At 41.4% G+C, this 22,788-nt stretch overlaps 1 protein-coding gene across 1 annotated transcript in view; it reads right to left on the bottom strand.

Moving 5' to 3' along the window:
• The window catches only part of ATP7A (ATPase copper transporting alpha), a 2,674,176-nt gene that overhangs the window by 1,684,498 nt on the left and 966,890 nt on the right, over window positions 1-22,788 (bottom strand). The gene's annotated exons all lie outside the window — the stretch shown is intronic.

Raw genomic sequence — 22,788 nt, 5'->3', positions numbered from 1 at the left:
GGTGGCCCAGGTGCTTGTGTGAAAGGAGAGCTTTCCTCCTATGGGGTAAGTGAAGGTGGGCAGAGGAAGGGGTGGAGGTGAATGACTGAGTTCTTACCATAACGGGGTGACTTAGAACTTCCTGGTTTTGAAGTACAGGTAGTGCACTGCTTAGATCTCTGCATTCCCTGTGGCTGCTGTCTGGGGGGTCTGGCTCCCCAGGGCCTGGGCTGAAATGGCTTAGAGGCAGCAGGAAAGGACTGGTGCATTGTGGGACAATGTCTGCAGAACCTGGGTGGCTGGACCTGTAAAAAAATCCTTAACTGTCTGCACAGATTTTGCTTTTTCTTCCATGTTTTTAAGACCTCTTCTGCCTTGGTGCCAAATAGGTTGTCGTTGTGCAAGGGGGCATCCAGCAATTTAGATTTGACATGGTCTGGCAAGGGCTGTTTGTTAAGCCATGCATGCCCTCTAATGACAGAACCAGTGACTCCTGTCCTGCAAGAAGCTTCTAGGGCATCAAAACCACAGTGCAAGGTGTGTTTAGTTACTTGACTTGCAGAATGCATTAACTCTTGTAACTCTTTAGATTCTGCACAAGTAGGAAAGGAAGACATTTTTTGTTTGAGGAGTTCCAGGGTATGTTGCTGAAATTTTAGCATATGGAACTGACAATTTAGTGCCCTGATAGCAAGAGTAGCTGAGGTGTATACTTGTTTACCTCCATCGGTCTAGTGCTCGTGAATCCCTATATGAGGGGGTAGAATTCTTAGCAGAGGTTGCTTTAACTCCTTTAGGCCCTTGAGAAATAACCTCAGGGTCAGCAGTAGGATTTTTAAAAAGAAATTTGTGTGAGTCAGGGACTCTGCTGTACCTGTCTGGTTTTCTGTGTGCAGAAGGGACCGTGACTGGGGGGATGGCCAAGTGTCTGTGCTGTGGAAGATCTAAGAATTCCCTAAGTCTCTTTTTAGACTGAGGGTAGTCCTGACTCTCCCATTGGAAATGCTCCTTTAAGGTATGAAGGGTTTCCCCAAAGGAAAAATCCTCTGGGGGAGAGGGTGAAGGGATATAATCCTCTGCATCAGAATCCTCATAGGTAGAGAGGGGTTGCATGTTTTCATAGTCAGATGCATTAGAGTCATCAGACTCTTGTTCAGACAAAACTACAGGGGACAAAACTCTTTTCCTTTTGGAGGGGGTAGCTTGGCTTCCCCTGATCAGCATGATAAGGTCTTTTGCCATTTTAAGCATTTGGGAGTGAGGCAAGATCCTAAGTCGAAGAAGAGTTTTGCTGCATACCGGACTCTGAAAGGGTCTTGGTAGGGCCTGCGAATCCACAGAAGTGGGCATCAGGGGCTGCGAAAGCACTTCACTGATGACCGGAGAACTGACTACTAGCTTAACAGGAGCATCGTCAGTAGGTTTGGACCTGTGCGGTCTGTCTCTGTTCGTTTAGTGCAAGAAAAAAGGATCCTCAATGGGGTACTTAGCTTTAGAAGACTTCAGCTTCAATTCGGTAGACGAAACTCAGGTAGCGGCCGACTGGCACTTGTACAAACTGCTTCTGCTTTGGGCTCCACAGCAAGAAAGACTGATGTAATGGCGTCAGCTGCCTTACTTTATACTACTGATGACCTGACATCAGTCCTGAAGCAACAGCAACCGACGCAGAAATACTAAGTCTCTGGTATTCAGGGCGGCCGAGGGCTACCCTGGCAGGGTAACCCAAATGTGATGACTGCAACAGTGAAACATGAAGAAAATCTTGGCTAATGGCATAGATAGATCGCCACCGCCATGGACCCTAGGACCCTGAGAACAAGGTAGGCCTGGAGATGAGACAGGTCACGAAGACATTGAAAATGAGATCTGATGAGGTGTACCTGACGGAGCGGGAGCACTGCAGTCTCTGACACAGTGTCCAACTGAATCCCGATGAACTTCAGATTTTGGGATGGAGTGAGGATGGATCTGGGGAGGTTCACATTAATGTCAGGCTGGTCAAAAAGTTGTTGTAGCTATTGAGAGTTAGTGGCCAGATGATGCTTCCGGGGAGCCAATCGTCGAGATAGGGAAACACCTGGAATCCTTATAGTCTCAGTTGAACTGCGACCACTGCCATGCACTTGGTCAACACCCACGGGGCTGTGGTAAGACCAAAGGGCAGGGCCCTAAACTGGTAGGGACTGGCACCTACTCGAAAGCGGAGATGTCTCCTGGAGTGTCTGTCCATTATTATGTGATAGTATGCATCCTGGAGATCTACAGATTACATCCAATCATCCTTGTGCAACAAAAGCACAACTGACTGGATGGTAACCATCCAGAACTTGGATTTCTTGACACAGAGATTGAGTTTGCTGAGGTCTAGGATTGGATGCACGTCTCCCGTCTTCTCTGGCACCAAAAAGAAGCATCAGTAAATTCCGGATTCTCATTGTCCTGGGTGGACCTCTTGGATGGCTCTCTTTTGAAGATACTTGAGCACTTCTTCCTGAACTAGCTTCCTCTGATGGGGTGGTGCATCAGGGAGGTATCTCCTGACTGGGGGAAGCTGGGAAAAGGGAATAGAAGAACTCCTGGAAATGGTGTTCAGCATCCAATGATCTTTTGTAATACTTCCCCAGGCCAAGGGTGCAAAGACAAATTACCCCCCCGACTGTCTCCAGGGCAAGATAGTCCGGCAGCACTTCAGGAGCGCTGTTGGAGCTTCTCAAAGAAGGGTTCCCTGGAGCACTGATTTTGTAGATTTTGGACTTTGTTTCCTGGAGCAGCATCTGCCATTTAACCCTCTCCCCAGATCTCTGGAAGAGGACTCATCTTGAGCATCCTGGAAGGCAGACTATGACTATGAAACCACATCTTTCTAGCCCCTTGCTGCATCTTGGAAAAAGGATCGTTGAGGGGTGGAAAACCTGAGTCCCACAGCTGACAAAGTCTTGCCCTCCTGCTTACTGTGGCTGGGAGTCTCTGACTGAAGGGCCAAACAAGGAAGAACCATCGAAGGGGGCATTGGTGAAAGATGCCTTAAAGGATTCAGAAAATCTACAAAGGGCAGACCCGTGCATGATGCTGAATAGCAATGCCTGTGCCGGCCATTCGAGAAGCTCCTTCCGTCGTGTTGGCAACCAGCCTCATCAATGAATTAGTCAGGGAAGAAAGTGTGGATAGTTTGGGGACATCTTGCTTAGCTCCCCGACAGGCAGTATCTAAGAAAGGGACGTGGTAAGCTCCTTGGCCAGGTCTCTTTGAAGTCAGGTGAAATGTGTCAGGTAGTTGAGCACCCGCAGCCCAAAAGTGGCTAAGGTGAACACCAGCTTTCCATGCCTGTCGATCGCCAGGGACTCACGGTTGGGGGGGATGGATATACATACTCTGTTCAGCCAACTCTTTCTTGGTGGCGGCAGCTACCACTACTGCATCAATTGGCATGCTTTTCTACCAGAACTGCTTGTCAGAAGGGGGACTAAGAAATATGTCAGCATGTTTGGGAACAGGCGCCTTCCATGTCCTGCTGGAGAAAAGGTCTACAAGTTTGTCCGTGGGGGGGGCAGACAGTAGATGGTCCCATCTCGAAAGCCTTCAAAAAGACGGATTGCTCGGAGGACAGAGGAAAGGAAGACCAACTGTCCTTAAGCTTAAGGATCTCCAAGATGTCCCCAAAGGAGACATCCTTAGGCGGAGACCTGGGGCATACCTCTCAACCTCTTAAAGTAAGAAATCTGGACAACAGCATAAATAAAAGAGGAACAAAGTCCCAAAAATAGGGACAATTTTTAAATATTGCTTTTACAAACGTAGAATGTTGATAGAATAACAGGTTTTGCATTAACATGAATTTTCTAAAGGGTAGGAAGTCTGAAACTCAAACATATTTCATTATTTTCTAACCGCAATCATTAATGATCTACCACTAATTTGCAAGAAAACCACAATTTTATAAAAAATTGACCAAAAATATGAGACAAAAATCTGGACATTCTGCAAAAATATGTACAGTTGAGAGGTAAGCCTGGAGGACCTGTCCCCTTTATTGAGGTCCATATCCCGAGAAACTCGGCAAGGGAGTCCAGGTGTCTCCTCTTGCACGATCTCTTCCAACGGGGAGGCTCGGGGAGGATTTGGAAGAGAGGGGGACCCCAAGTGGGGAAGCTCCCACCTGAAGACTGGTTCAAGAGGCCTGACCTGGGACAGGATGAGTGGAGACCACAAGGTGGGGCTGGAATGGTCCCTGGAAGGAAAAGGTCCTCTCTATGACCCGAAAGCCAAAGGAGTGGACAATGCCCCGTCCGCACTCCCAGCAGGAAGGTCAGAACCTCCAGATAGTACAGGCCCTGAGCTGTCAAGGGCTGAAGCACAAAGGGGAAGGGACCAGTCTGAAAAAAACAGGTCTAGAACCCCCACCCAAGGATTCTAAGGTGACCGCTCGGGTCTGGGTGTCCACCTGCAAAGTGGGAGGCTGAGCAGAAGCAGTCAGGAACTCAGACAGGATAGGGACAGCAAGGACCATGGGAATCCCCATCTCCCTCCCTGTACAATCCAGGGTCATAAAGTCTGAAACAAACCTAGTTGGACGAGGGGAAGCAAATGAGGGGGTAGGAAATGGCCCCCTAGCCAGATGGGCAGGGGATGTGAGAAGCTCCAACTCAATCTGGGCCTTGAGAAAGGACCTCATCAACCTGATCATATCAATAGGGAGTAAACCCCTGGAGGATCTAGAGGAGGCAGAGGACCTAGCCAGGGATGGGTGCTGAGATCCCAAGGACCTCCCCTCTAAGGAACAACTTCTGTGCTTGGGGACAGAAGGAGACTGCCCCAAGCCAGAGCCTGAGGGGGACTCCTCAAAAACAATAGTGGGGATCTGACACTGATTCCGGACCCGACCTCTTTGGATCGGATGACAAGGTAGGATCCGAGAGCCTGGATCCCACATGGCTCGGATCTAAGGAAGCCAGATCTGTGGCTGGCCCGGATCCGAAAGCCTCAAACCAGAGGTCCTGGATCCGGGGGTGGCTACCCGTGACCTCAGATCTGAAGGCCTTGGAGCGGAAGCCTGAATCTGTGGGAGTCATGGGTCTTAGGGCATCAGATCCGACCGAGAGGAGGCTGGGATCAGATCCGAGGCACTAGGATCTGACAGCCCTGCCTTTTTGGAAGAGGAAAACCCCAGAGGCAGGGGGGCTTCCTTTTGTGCTCTGAGAGACTGAGCCAAGGGACGCCCCCCCCCCCCCCTTGAGCCAACCCTTTCAAAAGTAATTTCTTTCGGCGCTCAACCAAAGCCCTGGGGATGAATGCGGCACAAATTTTGCATTCAAACTCCAGGTGGTCTGCACCCAAACAATAAAGGCAATCCTCATGCAAATCGGAAACAGGCATTTTCCGACTGCATGAGGAGCACCTTTTAAAACCAGATGGCTTATTTGACATGGCAACCTGCAATCAAAGGGACATACACACTCAGAGTCATTAGAACCAGCACTAGCCTAAAAGACCGGGAGTCTAAAGAGAAAAAAATATATACTACAGAAAAATATCTAAACTAAGAGCTAAATAGAAAAGGACTATCAGCAAAGGCAAGAAATAATGGTTGCTCTATAAAAAAAGGCACCAACACATGCACACAGAATAAACTAACACCAAATAGGAGGGGAGGGACTAAAATAACTCAACCAATGACTACTGTAAATGCTACTAAGAAAAATATGAAATTCCTGACAAAAAAATCTGTTGAAAGAAGACTACATATCCCACATAGGAACTCGAGCCAAGAATAAGCATCTGGAGGCTTAGAGTGGCAGATTAGATCTGAGGGGTTAGAGGGCAGGAAGGGATCATGGGAGTGGGAGGAACTCGAGCTTAGAAGCTGTCTAAACACTTGCTGGCTCAGATCTGATGTCGGATCCAAGACCCAAGAATGAGGAATAGTGCCATGGATACCTGCAAAGTAAAGGATTTACTGTAGAAAATTTAACTCAGATAACAACACAACAGGATAGAGCAATGGACACCCAAATTAAGGACAAACCAATGGAGCAGGAAGCATCTAATCAGTTGATATATGAAGATAATTTGAAGCCTTCCATAGGAAACCAGTACAAAGGTTCAGTTGGAGCTATATAGCAAAGGAAAGAACACGAAACTGTGGCAACTCTGATACAGTCAATGTCAGGGAGTGATAGGCCAGTGATTTTCCATATAAAGAGCAAAGGATGACACAGGGTGAAACTGAAGACAGTGCGCCACGGGAAGAAGCTCTGGAACTTTCTATAGAATACCCAGAGGGAATGGCGAACAAAGAATGTGCCCTCAGTTTAGAAGAAAATGTTCTAAGAGAACACTTGCTTGACAATAGAAATGAATAGACATATTAAGATCAATGAAAGAAATAGACTGCAGAAGGTCAATAAAACACAAAAAGTTAGAAATTTGATAAAACAAAGTAATTAGGACTGTCCATAGAGATTCATGCAACATAACAGAAGTAAATAGAATACATTACTATGCAGCCAAATTAATAACAGATAGAGTCCTACCACAAGAACACAAGGTAGTAAGGGAAAGGACCAGCAGAAATCGAATACCATCATGGAAGTATCGAATAGAGAAAACTATAAAGCAATTAAGATAAGAAGTGTTTCTGTTAAAAGAGTATAGAAGAGGGAACAGATCAATACAAATACTCAGAAAGATGGACGTGATAAAAGCAATGCACAGTATTATAACAGATCAGGATTTATCATACACTATCACAAATAAACTAAAAATATCAGCACAGGCAGAAAAACTTAGAAGATACACAGATAAATTTAAAGGAAAAGTACAAAAAAAGAAGTTATGTCCTTACCATAACATTCCATCTGCGTTGTAGATCTTCATTCATTCCTTACTGATGGGTCTTGGTTCCGTGTTCGGAACAGACTCGGCCAATACAACAAGCTCGTACTAGCCAAAAAATCTCAAGCTAAGTCATACTCATAGTGCCCCTCTCCTCCTGTCTTCAAATAGAGTTTTCCCATAAGGACAGAACAAATGGAGGAGGCCCTACCTGAGCAAATGCCCTATCTGGTAGACAGGACCAAAACCTAAACCACCAGGAGTCTTCCGGAAGGGGGTAAGAGGGTGGGACTTAAGGAATGAATGAAGATGAACAAAATGCTACTGACAATATATTTGTGGCTTGCGTGGTTACCAAGAAATTTTAAGTTGTTTATAAAAGATTACAAAATGACTATATACTGCGTTTATTGTCACTTATAACACTCAGTTTAATATTTATAATCTACTGGCTGTAAAACTGTAAAGATTACTGCAGAACAGTGAGCTGTGTTGTACCCTTAAGAAGCATTTCCAAGGACAGCATGTGCATATAAATGGCAAGCACGTGCTAGCTTCAGTGCCATGTTGAGAACTGTAGCCAGAGTGTAAACATGTTTATGTATGAAAGCTACTTTGTTTACAAGTTAAAATTACTTAGCCTCACTTCTGATGTGTTTGTATGTAATAAAGCTGCTCGAACAGAACCACCAATGTTCGTCTACTTCATCCTCACACTACATGAGCGACAATTACTTTGTACTAAACAGTTTGCAATTTATGTTTCTTTATTAACCATTATGAGTTATGAACATTTGTCTGAAACGGGAGGGCAACTAAATTTTGTCAAAAAGCTTAAGATACTACTATTGGAAGTTAAACTGCAAACCTCCACAGCTCTATTACAGGGAATAACTCACTCATTAGCATTGTGGCTATTCTGACAAAATCTTACTGATTAAGACTTTTTGCTCATGGCATTCCAGGGGTGGCCAGTGTGCACTTGCATTTAATTTCATTTAAATACAGAGCACAATTCATGCAGTGCTTGCAGAGGCTGCAGGTACTATGGTCACCTGTTATGCTGTTCAAAAATCATCTTTGTAAGTCTAACTGGTCAGTAAAAACAATCACATAAGATGTACACAGAAATGTAAGACTACGAGTATTTTGCTGCAGAAATTGCACATCTAAACCTGTTTACAAATAACATGCCAAGAGGAACAATTAATGAAATGAACACATTAGAATATGGCTCACTACTTGAAGTTATATCAAGAACGTGTCTGTACGGCATAAAAATAAATGTTGCTAAAACTTTAAATGTTCATGCAGAGGATACACAGTTCTTACTGAGCAGAAAGACACATGTCACTATACAGAATCTTGCAAGGAATCTGACATACTGTACTTTATTTTAGGGTTGGGGTAGCCAAAACTACAGCAGCAACAAAAGACTGAATGTGATAAAGTACAAGAACATTAAAGAATTAAGATTTTAAAAATGGCAACTCCCAATTTCAAATTAACTAACTCCAAAGTGAACATAAATACACTCATGCTAATGTACAGAATGCTTTGTGAACTAGTTATATTACTGAAAATGCCATCAAAGCACAGGAGAAAACATGCAAACAAGTCAACAGTTATAACACTGTGCCAGGAATCAGAACCGATGCATCTCTTATATTACAGTCTTGAAGTTAATAATGGAACTAACATCCAGTGCAGTACAACACAACAACTACAGACATAATTGTTAACTAACAAATAGGAAGAACACAGTAACCAACATGAAGCTCCAGAATTAAGAACAAAATCATTAATGTGCAACAGTAAATGTATTTTAGGGCCAGTCCCACACATAATGATGTAGCCCTTCCAGGCTGCCTTACAATAATTTGTTTCTCTTGGAGTAAGTGCTCATTTGTTTTCTTAATGGTAAAAGCTGAACACTAGTAGTAGTGCAGTCATCAGCAGTGGGTAATGGATGGCGGGACTGTAGACTATTCCTCAACTCCCTGTTCATGAGCACTTATGCATTCCTTAGTGAGATATGCAATGGGCGAAGCATGGGACAGTAAATTACTTTTGCGAGTGATGTAGACCTATATAGGCCCCCCTAGAAACCTCAACGGGTTTCCCTAGACTCCGCTGTAGCAATTGCTATGGAGTGCATATCCCTAAATATAATCTCTTTCCATCTAGAAAAGATAAGCAGTTACAGCTCTTTCTCTCCTCCCCTAACCCAACTGGTTCCTCCATTGCAGACATCACTAATCAAACCATGGTCATATGGGTTGTAGAAATGCATCTACCCCTCTATTTCACTGTGCTAGAAAGACCCTTTTTAACTCAAGCTTAATATATTATTAACAAACTGATAGTTTCATACTTTTAGGCAAAATATAAGAGTATTCACAAGGGGCATTTTTTGAATGAAAGTAATATATACATCAACAGCCTCTTATTGGCACAGTAAGTAAGGGATATTAGTTATATATTCATAACAACAACCTTAAGAAAGCAGAGACAGGACATATTACTAATTGGAGGTACTCTAAATGATAAAGGTAGTGGCTTTGACACTTGAACATGCTGATATTTAGGAACAAAACTTAGGTTTTGAAACCATTTGGAAGAAGAAAGGAATCTTACAGAATGGGATGTAGCAAGGAAGAAGCCTGAGCTTCTCAATAACCTGTATCTGCAATTTAAAACACTAACTAGGGAATTGATGCAAACTAAATGGGTAAAAGAGCAAAGACGTAATTAGCCCAACTTGATCTGCTAGATTACCAAAGAGAGAAAAGGTAACAGCAAAAGGAAGGAACTGGTATCAAATATTTACAAAATATTAACTACATAAGAGATGCAGTGTGAATGGGGCAAATTGTTAGATGTGCCATTAGCGAAAAACATATTGAAAACAAATATGTATACATGCATAATGCTGAGAAAAGCTATGAGAGACTGGAAATTTCATATATTTGCCTGGAAGGGCTTAATATATCAGAAAGAATAAAGAAGTTCTTCCCCTGTGCCCAAAAAGACTTAGACATGTGAGCCCGGACCTAGAGAGCACTGGAGACATGTTTTACAGTTGCCCTAACCTAAATCAATTTAGAGACTGTACAGTTTCATTAAAGAAGACACCAATGGGGCAGTAAATGTAATGGAGGAGAGTTACTTTTGGGTAATGAGGAAGGAAGAGGAAAATCACCATATATGAAGAAACTGGTATGGCTGTCATGATTAGCTGTGAAAAAACAGTAACTGGGAAATGGAAAAGTACAATAAGGTCAACAGTGAGAAATATGCAAGATTTGATAGAAAGTATCAGGAGTAAGGAAGAAAGGTAGTTGAAAACAAAGAACCAAAGGTTAGTGAATAAGCAATTATCCTGGTTACACTATTTAGACAAGTTGGAAAATGTAATTAATATATTACAATGGATACAAATACCTGAGGAAATTTAGATTTTTTTGTAAAACAAGTAATTGCTGCTGGTGTTATAGTTTTATATTTTCTCTCTTGTTTTTTATTTACATATTTATTTATTTAATGACATTTGATTATTGGAAAAGCCCAACTGGGTAAGAGCCCATTTTCAGACGAGGTCTGAGGAGAAAAGCTCCAAATTATCACAAAACATTCCAAGAACAATCCTTTTACAATCTTCAAAAATATCTACAGTTTAAATAATTATAAGAAATTAGACAAAATATGAAAAGAGAAGTTATGTACTCACCATAATCTTCCATCTGTATTGTGCATTTTCATTCTTCCTCAACTGTTGGGTTTGGATCCGATCCTCGGATCTGACTTGACCATTACTTTAACGTGTGGCCACCAAAACACTATTGAGCTCCTCCCTTACTCATAGTACACCAACCCCTAACATACTTCAGATCTTATTTTCTGTTTGACAAAGTAGGAAGTACAATTATAGCATTTTTAAGAAAAGAAGCCATATCTGGAGCTCAACATGAAGGGCAGTTGTATCCTTATAAACTGTCATTCTTCCAGAAATCAATTGTGAAAAAAACAAGTTGGGGGTAAGTCAGTGGGGAGTTGAGGATAAATGAAAATGAACAAAATCGATGGAACATTATGGTGAGCTACATATATTTTCTATCTGATGTAAATGTTCAACTGTTGGTAAAAAGTCCCCAGCTACCTATATTCCCAGGTGGTCTCTAAGGAAGGATATTCCTGAGCACAGGCTGCTCTTCCCCTAAAGACCAAATCCAGTTTGTAATGAATAATAAAGGTATGAGAACTGATCTAAGTTGCAGCCGCACATGTCCATGGAAGCCCTAGACAGAAACACTGAAGACGTACCTAAGGATCTAGTTGAATGGGCTTTCAAAGGTTTTGGTAAGGATTGGCCCAATTTGTTGTAGATAAATGATAAGCAATTCATTGGCCATCTGGCTAAAGTTACCTTATTTACAGATTTGTCCAACTTAGAATCTGCAAAGGAAACAAATAATTTATCTATCTTGTTAATATCTTTTGTTCTATGTAAGTAAAAACACAACTGCCTGTGGACATCCAATAAATGCAACATATATTCACCTCCATTTGTAAATTTCAGAAAGAACTCTGGCAGATTAATGGATTGGTTAATATCAAATGCTGACACCACCTTAGGAAAGAAAGAAGGAATGGTACATAATGATACTCCAGCCTCATGAAAAATCAAGTAGCGGGGTTTAGAGGATAACGCTTGAAGTTCTAAAATCCTTCTAGTGTAGGTAATGGCTACTAGCAACATAGTTTCCAAGTCATAAATATATGATCACGTTTTGCTGATGGTTGAAAAGGGGGATGAATTAAGCCCTGCAGTGCCAGATTTAAATCCTGTGCTGGAGTAGGGTCTTTATAGTGGGGGGCCTCAGCAGGAGGGTACCTCTCAAAAAAGCCTTATAAAGCTTAGATAAAGCTAAGGAAGAATTTTCTAATCCAACATGAAAGTTGGAAATTCTTGTCGAAGCATTATGGGAAGATACAGGTACATGTCAGACAGGGGCAGAGAGCACTGATTGTCTATTAAACAAACTGGACAAACCACGCTGTTAGCCTGAAGTCTGAGATATCCAGATGAGTCATGCCTGTGGGTGAAACAGGAGGTCTGGAATCAGATCCATGAATCCAAGGTGGACAAAGTAGATGAGGCCACATGAAGGGCAACCAAATCTGCTACGGCTAAGTAAGGTGAAATGAGGATTACTTTGCTCTTCAGCCAGGCAGCTTTCTGCAGAAAATTGGGAACAACAGGAGATGACAGTTAGGCATAGAGGAGACTGGGGGGGGGTCAATCGTGGAAAAGAGCATCCCTCTGTGATTTTCCTGGTGGGGGGGATCAGGACAAAGAAGTTGCTGCACTTGTTCTTTAGGGGAGATGCAAAAAAATTACAGCAAGGCTGTCCCCATTGAGAGAAAGTCATTTCTGTCTCTTCAATCTTGACAGACCACTTCTGAGGTAGTAGAATGGACCTGCTCAACTTGTCTGCTATCACGTTGGAGTTCCCAAGAATGTATGTTGCTATAAGAAAGCAGCTGGAAGAGACTGCCCACTGCCAAACTGTGAGAGCTTCTCGACACAAGGGATATGACCTGGTCCCCCTTGTTTATGAACCAGACTACTGACATGTCTGTCTGTACTGCAAATGTCCCAAAAGGGAGAGAATCTTGAAAGGCCTACAATGCTAAGAGTACTGCTCTTATTTCCAGACATTGACATGTGTATTGGCCTCTTCGGGGGACCGACTGTCTTCCCCAGGAAGTGCCCCGCCACCCAATCTGGGAAGCGTCCGTGGTCACTACAGCCTTGGGCTGAGTGGAAACAAAGTGGCAGCCTTGTAGAACTTAATCATATTGAATCCACCAACAAAGGTATCTTTTGCATGCCTGATTCTTTTTTGAGCTGATAGCCACTGAAGAATTCTCATATGAAATCTTGCTAGAGGAACTAAAATTATGGCCACTGACATTAGCCCCAAAGCTTGAAGAATCAAATGGGTTGAAACTGTGGTACTGTGAAGTATTTTTCTGACCTGGAACCTGATAGTCTGCACTCTTGGAAGAGGAAGGAAGAGAAGCTGTCAGTGAAACCCTATTGAAAACCGCTCTAATAAATTCTATCATTTGAGACAGTTGTAAACAAGATTTGTTGCAATTTATGGATATCTCCAGAAGGGTTTGAGTCTGCAGTACCTGATCTCTCGCTCTTTACTAGTAGATGGTTGGTCAAAGTGGTTATGAACAAGTCATCTAAGTGTGGAAACACTCATAATCCCTGCAGTCTCAAGTGAGCTGCTACAACTGCTATGCATTTGGTGAACACCCTGGGGATTGAAGTGAGGCCAAAGGGCAGTGCTCTGAACTGTTAGTGACAGTCTCCCAGCTGAAAGGATAAATACCTTCTGGATTGTTTGTTCACTTTTACGTGACAGTATGCATCTTGAAGGTCTATCGAGCACATCCAGCCATCCTTGCCTAGAAAAGCAGAATGGACTGAACTATGACCATCCAAAACTGTGTGTGTAGAAAACTATGACCATCCAAAACTGTGTGTGTTGAACTGCTTTGTTCAAATCCCTGAGATCCAAAACTGACTTCAGGCCCCAGTTTTCTTTGGCACTAAAAAGAATCCTGAGTAAGTTCTGCATTCTATCTAGTCTGGTGGGACCTCTTGGATGACTCTTTTTCTAGCAGCTTTTGTATTTCCAGTACTGCTACTTTCCTCTGACTGGGTGGAACATCAGGAATTTTGTATACACATGGAAGTGGTAGGGTAAAAGGGAAATGTATAACCTCTGGAAATAATTCTCTGCACCCATGTATCTTTTGTTAAATCTAGCCAGGCTCTTTGATGCAAGGATAAACACCCCATGACCGCCTCCAGAGGTGGACGATCGGGCCTCCATTCAGGAGCACTGGTTGGGTCTATCAGAAAAAGAACCTCTGGACCACTGGTTTTGTAGACCTCCTCTGCCACGTGGGCGTCATCAATTTGAGTTCCCCCTCTGCCCCTGGTAGAACTATCTCCAAGTAGATCTAGGAAAGGACCCTTGGACTTTTTGGACCACATTTTTTGACCTCCGCATTGACTCCTACAGAAGGATCTTTGAGGAGTCAAGAAACAAACGCCCATGGCAAAGAGGGTCTTTTTCCATCTTTTTCACACCTGGAGTGTGTGTCTTTAACTTTAGGGACAAACAAAGAACTGCCATTAAAGGGTACACTGACAAACAAGGGCTTAAAGGGCGCTGCAAAATCACACAACCGCATCCGTGCATGTCTCCTAATGGAAATGCCTGAACCCGCTGCCCTTGAGGCACCTTCAGCTGCATGAAAGATACGCCTCATGGACAAATTAGAAATAGCCTGTAGGGTAGCCAGCTGAGAGGTCACAGAAGTCTGACCCTCAGCAGCATCAGTCACCGAAAAGGATTTTGACAGTTCTTTTACTGAATCCTTTTGAAGTCTTGTAAAGTGTGTCAGACAGTTCAGTGACCCAAGGGCAAAAGTGGCAGAAGCATACACATGCTTCCCAAACCTGTCCAATGTACTAAACTCCCTGTTAGGAGGATGGACAGAGGAACTTTGCTCAAGTTCAATCTTTGTGGCCACTGTCATGACCATAGCATCTACAGTCATTCCCTTGCTCCAGTATTCTCTACCTACTGGTGGAGCCAGAATCCAATCTAATCCTGGGTTTTAGCTCAACTGAATCAGGCTCCTTCCATGTCCACCAGGAGACCAAGTCAATGAGCTCTTTGGTGGGCAGAGTAACCCAGAAGGTAGACATGACAGCTCCAAAGGCTTCCAGGAATACTGATTCCTCTGGGGAAGGGTTAGCAGAGGACCAACCACCCCTCTGCTTAAGGATCTCAAGAATGTCTTCAAATGAGATGTCTTCAGGTGGTGATCTTGGGGACTCTTCTCCTTCATCAAAATCAGTATCTTTGATTCATAGGTGTTTACTAGGCTAATGACCACAAGGGCCTTTTTAAGCCTAGCCATGCATCCCAAATCTCTGACAAGTGCTGATACCCTTGATAAGTGTATGCATGGGCCTGGGAGATGAACCATTTACAGGTCACCTGTTTGCATCAGAGACATACATGCCAAACCAGAGATAAATTTCCGGTTTCCCATCCAATTGTCCAAGTTACACTTGAATTGGATTAGGGAGGAACTCTGCTTCACATGGATGGGCAGCCTGTTCCATAGATGGGGTAGTGTCTGTGATACATACCTATATCTCCAGCAGGTCCTATTTATATCACATGCAAGGCTTAAGTCTTTAGAACGGGTAATTCTGGTACTGTTTGTTTTGTGGATATGCAGGAGGTCCATCAGTGTGCGGTCTGACAATGCCCTGTATGCCAGGCATAGATCTCCCCTGAAAAGCCTGTAGGAGACAGACTACAGGGATAGGGCCTTGAGGCGGTCTGCATAGGACATATTACTTACACCCTGTATTCTTTTAGTGAGGAACCTCTGTGGATTTTCCAGTTGTTGAATATACCTGATGAGGTACATACCAAAGGGGGCATTGTACTCAATGACAGGTCTGATGAATGAAGAATACAGTGGAACAATGACTTCCTTGGACTTAGATGCCATATAAGTTGCACAACATAGAATGATTTCCTCACCATTGTAGACACATGATGATCAAAGGCTAGATTACTATCTATGTGTGTCCCTAAGTCCCTGACTACTGTGTCAACTCTAAGGGGTGTGTTGTCAATATGATAGTTGCAAGGGATGGATGACTTCCCAAAGGCTTCTATTATGCATTTCTTGGCATTTAGTTTTAGTCCACAACTCTGACACCAGTTGTTTGTCTGTGTTAGCCCCTCCTGGAGAACATCTGCATCAGTGTGAGATTAAATGATAGCTACTAATTTGCAATCATCTGCAAATTTAGACAGCCAGAGACCCCTGATATTGGCCTTGATTTCTGAGAAGTAAAGGCTAACAAAAGTGGTCCAAGGACTGATCCCTGAGGGACTTCACTTGTAACTGGCCTCTTTGTAGAGGTGGACTCCCCAATTCTAACTTCCTGGGTTCTGTCAGCCAGCTGGCTATCCACCGGGTGACATACGGGTTTGTACCTAACCTCTTGAGTTTGTCAACAATGCTCTCCAGTGAGGGAAATCTAACTGCCTCTTCTTGCACTTCCTCTTTTTAGAGACTTCCTTGGTGGGATGCTCCGGGGAAGTGTCAGAAGAGATCATAAAACCATGCTAGGTGTCCTGGATACATTGAGCTGGCCATCTCTGTGGCACAGAATGAAGTGGCTCACAGCACAAAGACACACAGGATGCAGATGGAAGTTCTGAGGAGGTAGGATTCATCTGTCCTGCCAGAGCAGAAAACATTCTTTTCACTACCTCAAAGGAAGAACGTTCCAAAGAAAACAAAGTAAACGGAATCGAGAAGGCATATTTCTGCTCCATCAGCTTCCCCTGCCCTGAAAGGCAATCCATCTGAGGTGGAACTCAGAGCCAAGTTGTTCAGTGCCAAAGCTCTGAGAGGAAGAAATGGCTTCAAAAGCTTTGGTGTCTACTCTAACTCCTTGGATCCGACAGAGATATTTCAGCTCCAAGAGTCATCTGGATCTGAAGAAGTCAGAACCAGTGCTCTCAGAGGAAGTTTCAGGGCCTAAAATAAGAACATTCTCATATTCAATGCAGACAGACCTGGAAAGATAAGATCCAGGGGCTCTGAAATGACTGGTCAGATCACAGAAGGAGCTGATACTGGCAGGTGATAGAAATACAGACATCCTGACCCAAGGGGGTCAGACCGGGGGAACACCCATCTGTACCTACGCCGAGAGAAATTTTCTCATCATCCTATTTAAATCAGCCTTGGTCAGACTTCTGGAAGAACTACAGGAAGTGACCGATGGAGGTTTGGAATGGTGGCTGAGCTTTAGGAATGTGAATGGAACCCTCAAAAGCATTGAATCCACTGAAGGAGAATATTGAGTTTGTGGCTAAAACTTTGGATCTGACAAAGTAGGATCTGAGAAAGTCTCTTTTGAGTCTGAAGCAGGCTGAATCAGAGCAGTCTTAGGGGCCGATTTGCAACGCTTCTTTCTGGGAGGCTCAGAAATAGGACACACAATAAAAGTGTGTAAAATATGGGGAAGTACTAGAAAAAGGTTAAAATCAGAAGAATGAAATAAATAAAGTAATTAAAGTAATAGAAAAAGTTATTAAATGCTTTAAACGTATCTACCACACTAAGACAGTCGAGAGATGAAAGTGACCACATCTAAATGCAAAAGCAGCAAACAAGATCTGAGGTATGTTAGGGGTTGGTACATTATGGGTAAAGAAGGAGCTTGAGAGGTTTTGGTGGCCACGAGCTAAAGAAATGGCAGAGTTGGATCAGAGGATTGGCTCCGAATCCAACAGTTGAGGATAAATGAAAATTGACATCATCAGATCATTGGTTAACAACAGATACAAGTTAAAGTTTAGAGAAGTGTTAGCCAGTTTATACCAAAATTAAAGGTAAGTTAGTATAATACAAACATGGACTGCAATATGAAGTGAGAGGAAAAGCAGGCTTATGGTATATTTAGAGAGAAATTGATAGAAGTAAGGAAATGAGTGATGACAAAAAGAGTGAGGAGGTTTAAGATATGAACAGGTACTTGTTCCCATTTATGGATACAGGGATATAGTTTATCCTGGTACTGAGCAAGAACAGTGACAGAGTTTGGCTAGGAAATACTTTAGAATGGTTAAGGACAGGAGGGGGGTATATTGACCTGATGGATACAAGGCCATAGGAACATCGTATGAGTACAGATAATTAATAGAGAACCCTGGAATATATAACAATTGTTAGAATGTATAGACCACCAAAGTTAACTACTGACGACCTAGAGGAAGTCATACATTTCTTGCATGAAACACTGGAGGGAAGAATAATAGTGTCTGGGGATGTAAATTTATCAGAAACAGGCTAGAATAATATTCATTCAACAACATAGGTAAAGAAATTATTCACAACGTGTGTTTAGCAACAATTGCTTCAGACTGTAGAAAAACATATTAAAATAAATAAATGATTTATATATATATATATATATATATATATATATATATATATATATATATATCCCAGGAATGGAACATACTAGACATTGTTTGTATTCCTAAAGAAATTACTGTTTCTTCATGTCAAGTTTTACCACCGTAGATGTGCAGTGATCATGGAGGTGAATCCCCAAACTGAAATCTAAACCAATTACAAGTTCTGTAACAGATTATATGGAAGCAAAAGAGTCATTATGTAAACCTAATTGGAGTGATGTGTTCAACGGAAGAACTGCAGAAGAAATGTGGAAAGTTTTGAAAGAGAGCTTTGTTTTAATGCAAAAAATCAAAAAAATGTTAGGATCTAGGCACACAACATCAGGAGGATATATTTCCATAAGACCGAGAGACTTGAGTAAGATGAGAGATAAACAATATAAGAAATGGAAAAGAGTTCGAACTACAATCTTAAAAACTGAAACAAGCTGGACAAATTAAGCATAGTGTGAGACAAGATCAAGAAAAGTTTGATGCAAATTTATATAAAGATATTGAGCATACTATGAAACCATTTTATAGATACATAAGATGTGAAAGGATTAAAGACATACAAATTGATAAATTGTGTGTAGATTCTAAAATTTATTATCAGATGAAACAGATTATATATTTACAAAACTGTATGCAAAACAGTTTTCCTCCACAAAGTGGGTGATAAGTTGTCCTAGTGACATCCAGGTAACCTCAGATACTGAAATCAAATCAGATTATACTGAAAAAGATTCATGCAAACTGGATCCAAAGCACAGAGTGGAGACGGAATTAGTAACAATGACCTTTGAAAACTTCAGCAAGAATTTATAGTGCCATTATGTCCGTTATCCATTGGCTCGTATAAATACAGGGAGATTCCTCAAGACTGGAGACATGCACTATTTAAACCTGTCTTTAAGAGAAGGGGGAGAAGGACAAATCTAGAGACATACAGACACTTAAAGCTACGTTCACGTTGTGGAAAAATAATGGAGAAGGTAATATTGGATAGGTTATTGTCAGAAATGCAAAGTTTGGGACTTGAAACCATACATCACCATGCATACATTGAAAATAGATCTAGTACATCCTGTAACATGTTCTGCAACAATATAATAACAGCTATGAATGAAAAATTGTGCTGTGATGTAATTTATATAGATTTAACGTCAGCATTTGACAGGGTCATGTACAAAACAATGATTAATAAATTAGAACAACTAGATATCGATGTACTCTTGATAAGATGGACAGCTAAATGGCTTCCAAATAGGACATGACAAGTATCATACAGCAATTGGACAAGTATATTTCTTGGTTACAGTCATGTTCTCACACATCGGTCTGTCCTACCATCCTCTCTTGTTTAGACTGTATCTTTCAAATCTATCTTTTTCATCGGAGGTGTTCTACAGTCTGTATGCAGACGACTTGAAAATGGGTAAACTGATTACACGTGTTACAGACAGGGCATGTCTGCAAAAGAAATTGACTAAATTGACCATTTGTGGACAGGCACAGTAGAGAATGCTGATAAATTCACCAAAACTAAACATGAGATTTTTGAGAGATAAATTGAAAGGTGAATGTTTAATACAACACACAGTGATTGAATTTTAGATTCATTTAAAGGATCTGGGTATATGGGCAGATCCAGCTTTTGAGTTTTTCTAATCATATCAACCAATTGGTTAATGACAGTTATAGAACTATAGGTTGTATAAAATATTTATAAAGTTTAGGAAATCAGAAATGAAGTCATTGTTTGTGAGTTACATTAGACCCAAACTTGAGTATGGAATACCAATAAGGAAACCTTAAGAGTAAATAAACATGAGTAAACTGAAAAGAGCACCACGGAAAAATACCAAAGGCATCTATGGATGTGAAAATTTAAGTTATTATGAAGACTAAAACATCTGAATGTGTGCAGTGTCTCATGCAGATATTTAAGAGGAGACCTTATTCAGTTATAAAGGACACTTAGAGACAACTACGTCTGGGAATATTTGAGGTTATTAAAAGGTAGTAGAGAATCATCAAATAACCTACGCAGAAGGCTCTATAGGAATGAAAAGTGTACTAAGAGAGCAGCTGATGCATGCAACAGACTACCAAATGATATTAAAGCAAGCGCCTGAACACTTATTATGGGAACAACTGTTTTGGTATATTAACAGGCAAGAAGGAATTAATGCCCATGCTTGAAATATTTGTATGTATGTCTGTAATGCCCAGTTGATTGGATAGGTTTGTGGACAGACATATGTTTGTGGTCATTAAATAGTAATGACCAATGGGGAATACAGTTGTGTAGAATGGTATTTAGTGCTAAACAAGCGTATGGATGATGGGTAATTTCAAAGGTGGTAAACAGTTGTGTATATGTTAGTTGGTGGGGTAGTTCTAGACAATTTAGGCTTTTTAGTGCTATACAGTGATGGCTTCTGAAAGGGGTATTTGCTGCAAATTTATCAACTTTGTTATAGCGTTGTTCAAATTTTGATTTTTGTGATGCCTGGAGGTTAGTAAGGATGGGAGCACCATAAAGAAGTGTGCGGAGGAGATAAATAGTGGCAAGTGTAGTTTTCGTTGTGTTGGTGAGACAGTTTTTGGCTTTGTAAAGTATCACTAGTTTTTGATGAGTTTTTGTTATGCAATTATGTATGTTCTTCTTTCGGCTTTTCCCGGTTAGGGGTCACCACAGCGGAACTCCGGTCCGCTATTGATTGGCAGTAGATTTTTATGGTGCCAAGGTGCCAGCCTGACGCCCAACCTTCAACGAAGGCATGCCCATTCACGCATGTCTTTCGAATGCCACTCGACTGCGGGGAGGACATGCAGACTCCACACAGAAGGTGCTCCAGCCGGGAATTGAACGGGAGAATCTCTTGATGTGAGGCAACAACGCTACTGCTGCACCACCACGGCTTACGCAGGTCAGATTAAACATCATAAACCACTATCATCCCTAATACCTTGCTATAACTTCAATGGTTGTATTGTCAAGAGAGATGACTTGAAATTCTGTTTTTGTCATGATAGGGGGATTTGGCATAAAAAAGTTTTTTTTTTTTTGCATGAGTTGTGAGTTACAAAGCTAAGTTTCAGTGGCTGTTAAAGCTTCCAGAGTAATTTTCTGGAGGCGTGTCATGTTGTCAAATTTGCAAATGAGTGTGAAGTCATCTATGTACTGTATTAGGGAAGCCTGTTGTGTTAATGTGAGGCGGATGTTGGTGAGAATGTTAAAGTGGAGGGAACCAAGGATAAAGCCTTGTGGTGTTTTAATACCTTACATAACTAGTCATGGTGGCTCCAGTGGGTTTTTTCTTGTTTGCCTTTTATACTACCACTGTGAACCTCTATTCCTTCTTTGGCTGTTGTGGATATTTATGGCTGCTATTTTAAGGTATTCGCTTGGAAAGTCATCAGATGAAGTAAAATATGGTCTGAGTTTTTCAAGAGTAGCTTTATATAGAACATGGACACAAATATAAAGGTGAAAGTGGATACGATGATACATGGCTGTTGTACAGGAGTGGCATTTGAAGTTAGGGAATCCTTTGTTAAGAGAACGCTACATTATCTATGAAATAAGAGTTTAACTGTATTGCAGTTTCAAGTGACGATTTATTGGGAGAGGAGTTAACATACAATTTTTGGCCGGGATGCAAAGTTTCATTAATGGTTGTCCAGAATTTTTGGGGTTGTGTTTACTATTCTTCTGAAAGTTATTATAGTATAGTTTTTGTTTTTATTTGCTTTTTACTACGATTGTGCAGTATTCTGAACTTTAAGACATTGTGGTGTTTTATATTTTTGCCACTCTTTCCATACTTTTTCTCTATCCTGCATTAGCATTCTACTCTTTCTGGATAATCAAACTGCATTATTTGTTTTTAGTCTTTTCCTTCTTGGAGGTGAGAGGCTGTACAGGATATTCAGGAAAGCTGTATTAAATGAATTTACTGCATCATCTAAGGGGAGTATTTTTAGCAAATTCCAGTTAATAGACGATAGGGATGTAAAGAGCATTTCTGGGTTAAACTTGGAAAGGTTGGGTGCTGTTTTATAAACATGCTGTTTAAGTGGAAGTCTGAGATGTCTGACTGTATAGATTGGGAGGTGATCGCTGAGAGAGTCACACTGTGCCTGTGGTGGTGCATTTGCTAGTGTCTGATACAACGTTCTAATCTAATACGGAATTTGATGTTTTGCTATAATGTATGGGACTATTAATTAGTTTTGCAAAACCATACAAGCTCGTGTTAGATGCATGGGAGTTAACCTTTATGTCCAACCAGGTGATGCTCATATCACCTAGTAGCATTTTTTCTTGTGGAATTTTTATAGATAGCCAATGTAGGATATATCTTCCAGCATAATGTAAAGGGCACTAATGCATATTTGTTCATAATTATTCATTTTCAGGAAAGTAATAAGAAGCTCTGCTAAATTTAATTTTGGTATTGGTTTGCTGTATTGTAAGGGGAAATATGGCAGTTGCTGGGAAATATTAAGGCAATACCATCACCTTCTTCTTTATACCATCACTGTGGATGAAATTATAGCCTGGATGTGTAATTTTAAAGTTGTTTATGCTGGGTGTAAGCCAAGTTTCAGTTACAGTGAGAATATCAAGTTTATGTTGGATAACCCAGGCATGTACTTCAGCACTATTACTTCTTCTGCATGTTTATTAGGAACATATTGTACAAAACACTATACTAAGCTTCAGATAAATAGTTTTTATTTGCTACATACAGTGATGTTAAATTAAAAGATAGACTTTTGATTTTCAAGGCACATTTAATAAACAAGTAATGATATATGGACAAAATAAATGAAAAAATTCCTACAAGAAAAAATACTGACAATTAGTGACAGT

Source organism: Protopterus annectens, chromosome 15.part0 (assembly GCF_019279795.1).
Source record: "Protopterus annectens isolate FY-2018-M chromosome 15.part0, PAN1.0, whole genome shotgun sequence".
In the NCBI taxonomy this organism is placed as follows: Eukaryota; Metazoa; Chordata; order Ceratodontiformes; family Protopteridae; genus Protopterus; species Protopterus annectens.
The sequence above is the reverse complement of the archived record's forward strand: the minus strand, read 5'-3'. Positions and strand labels throughout refer to the sequence as shown.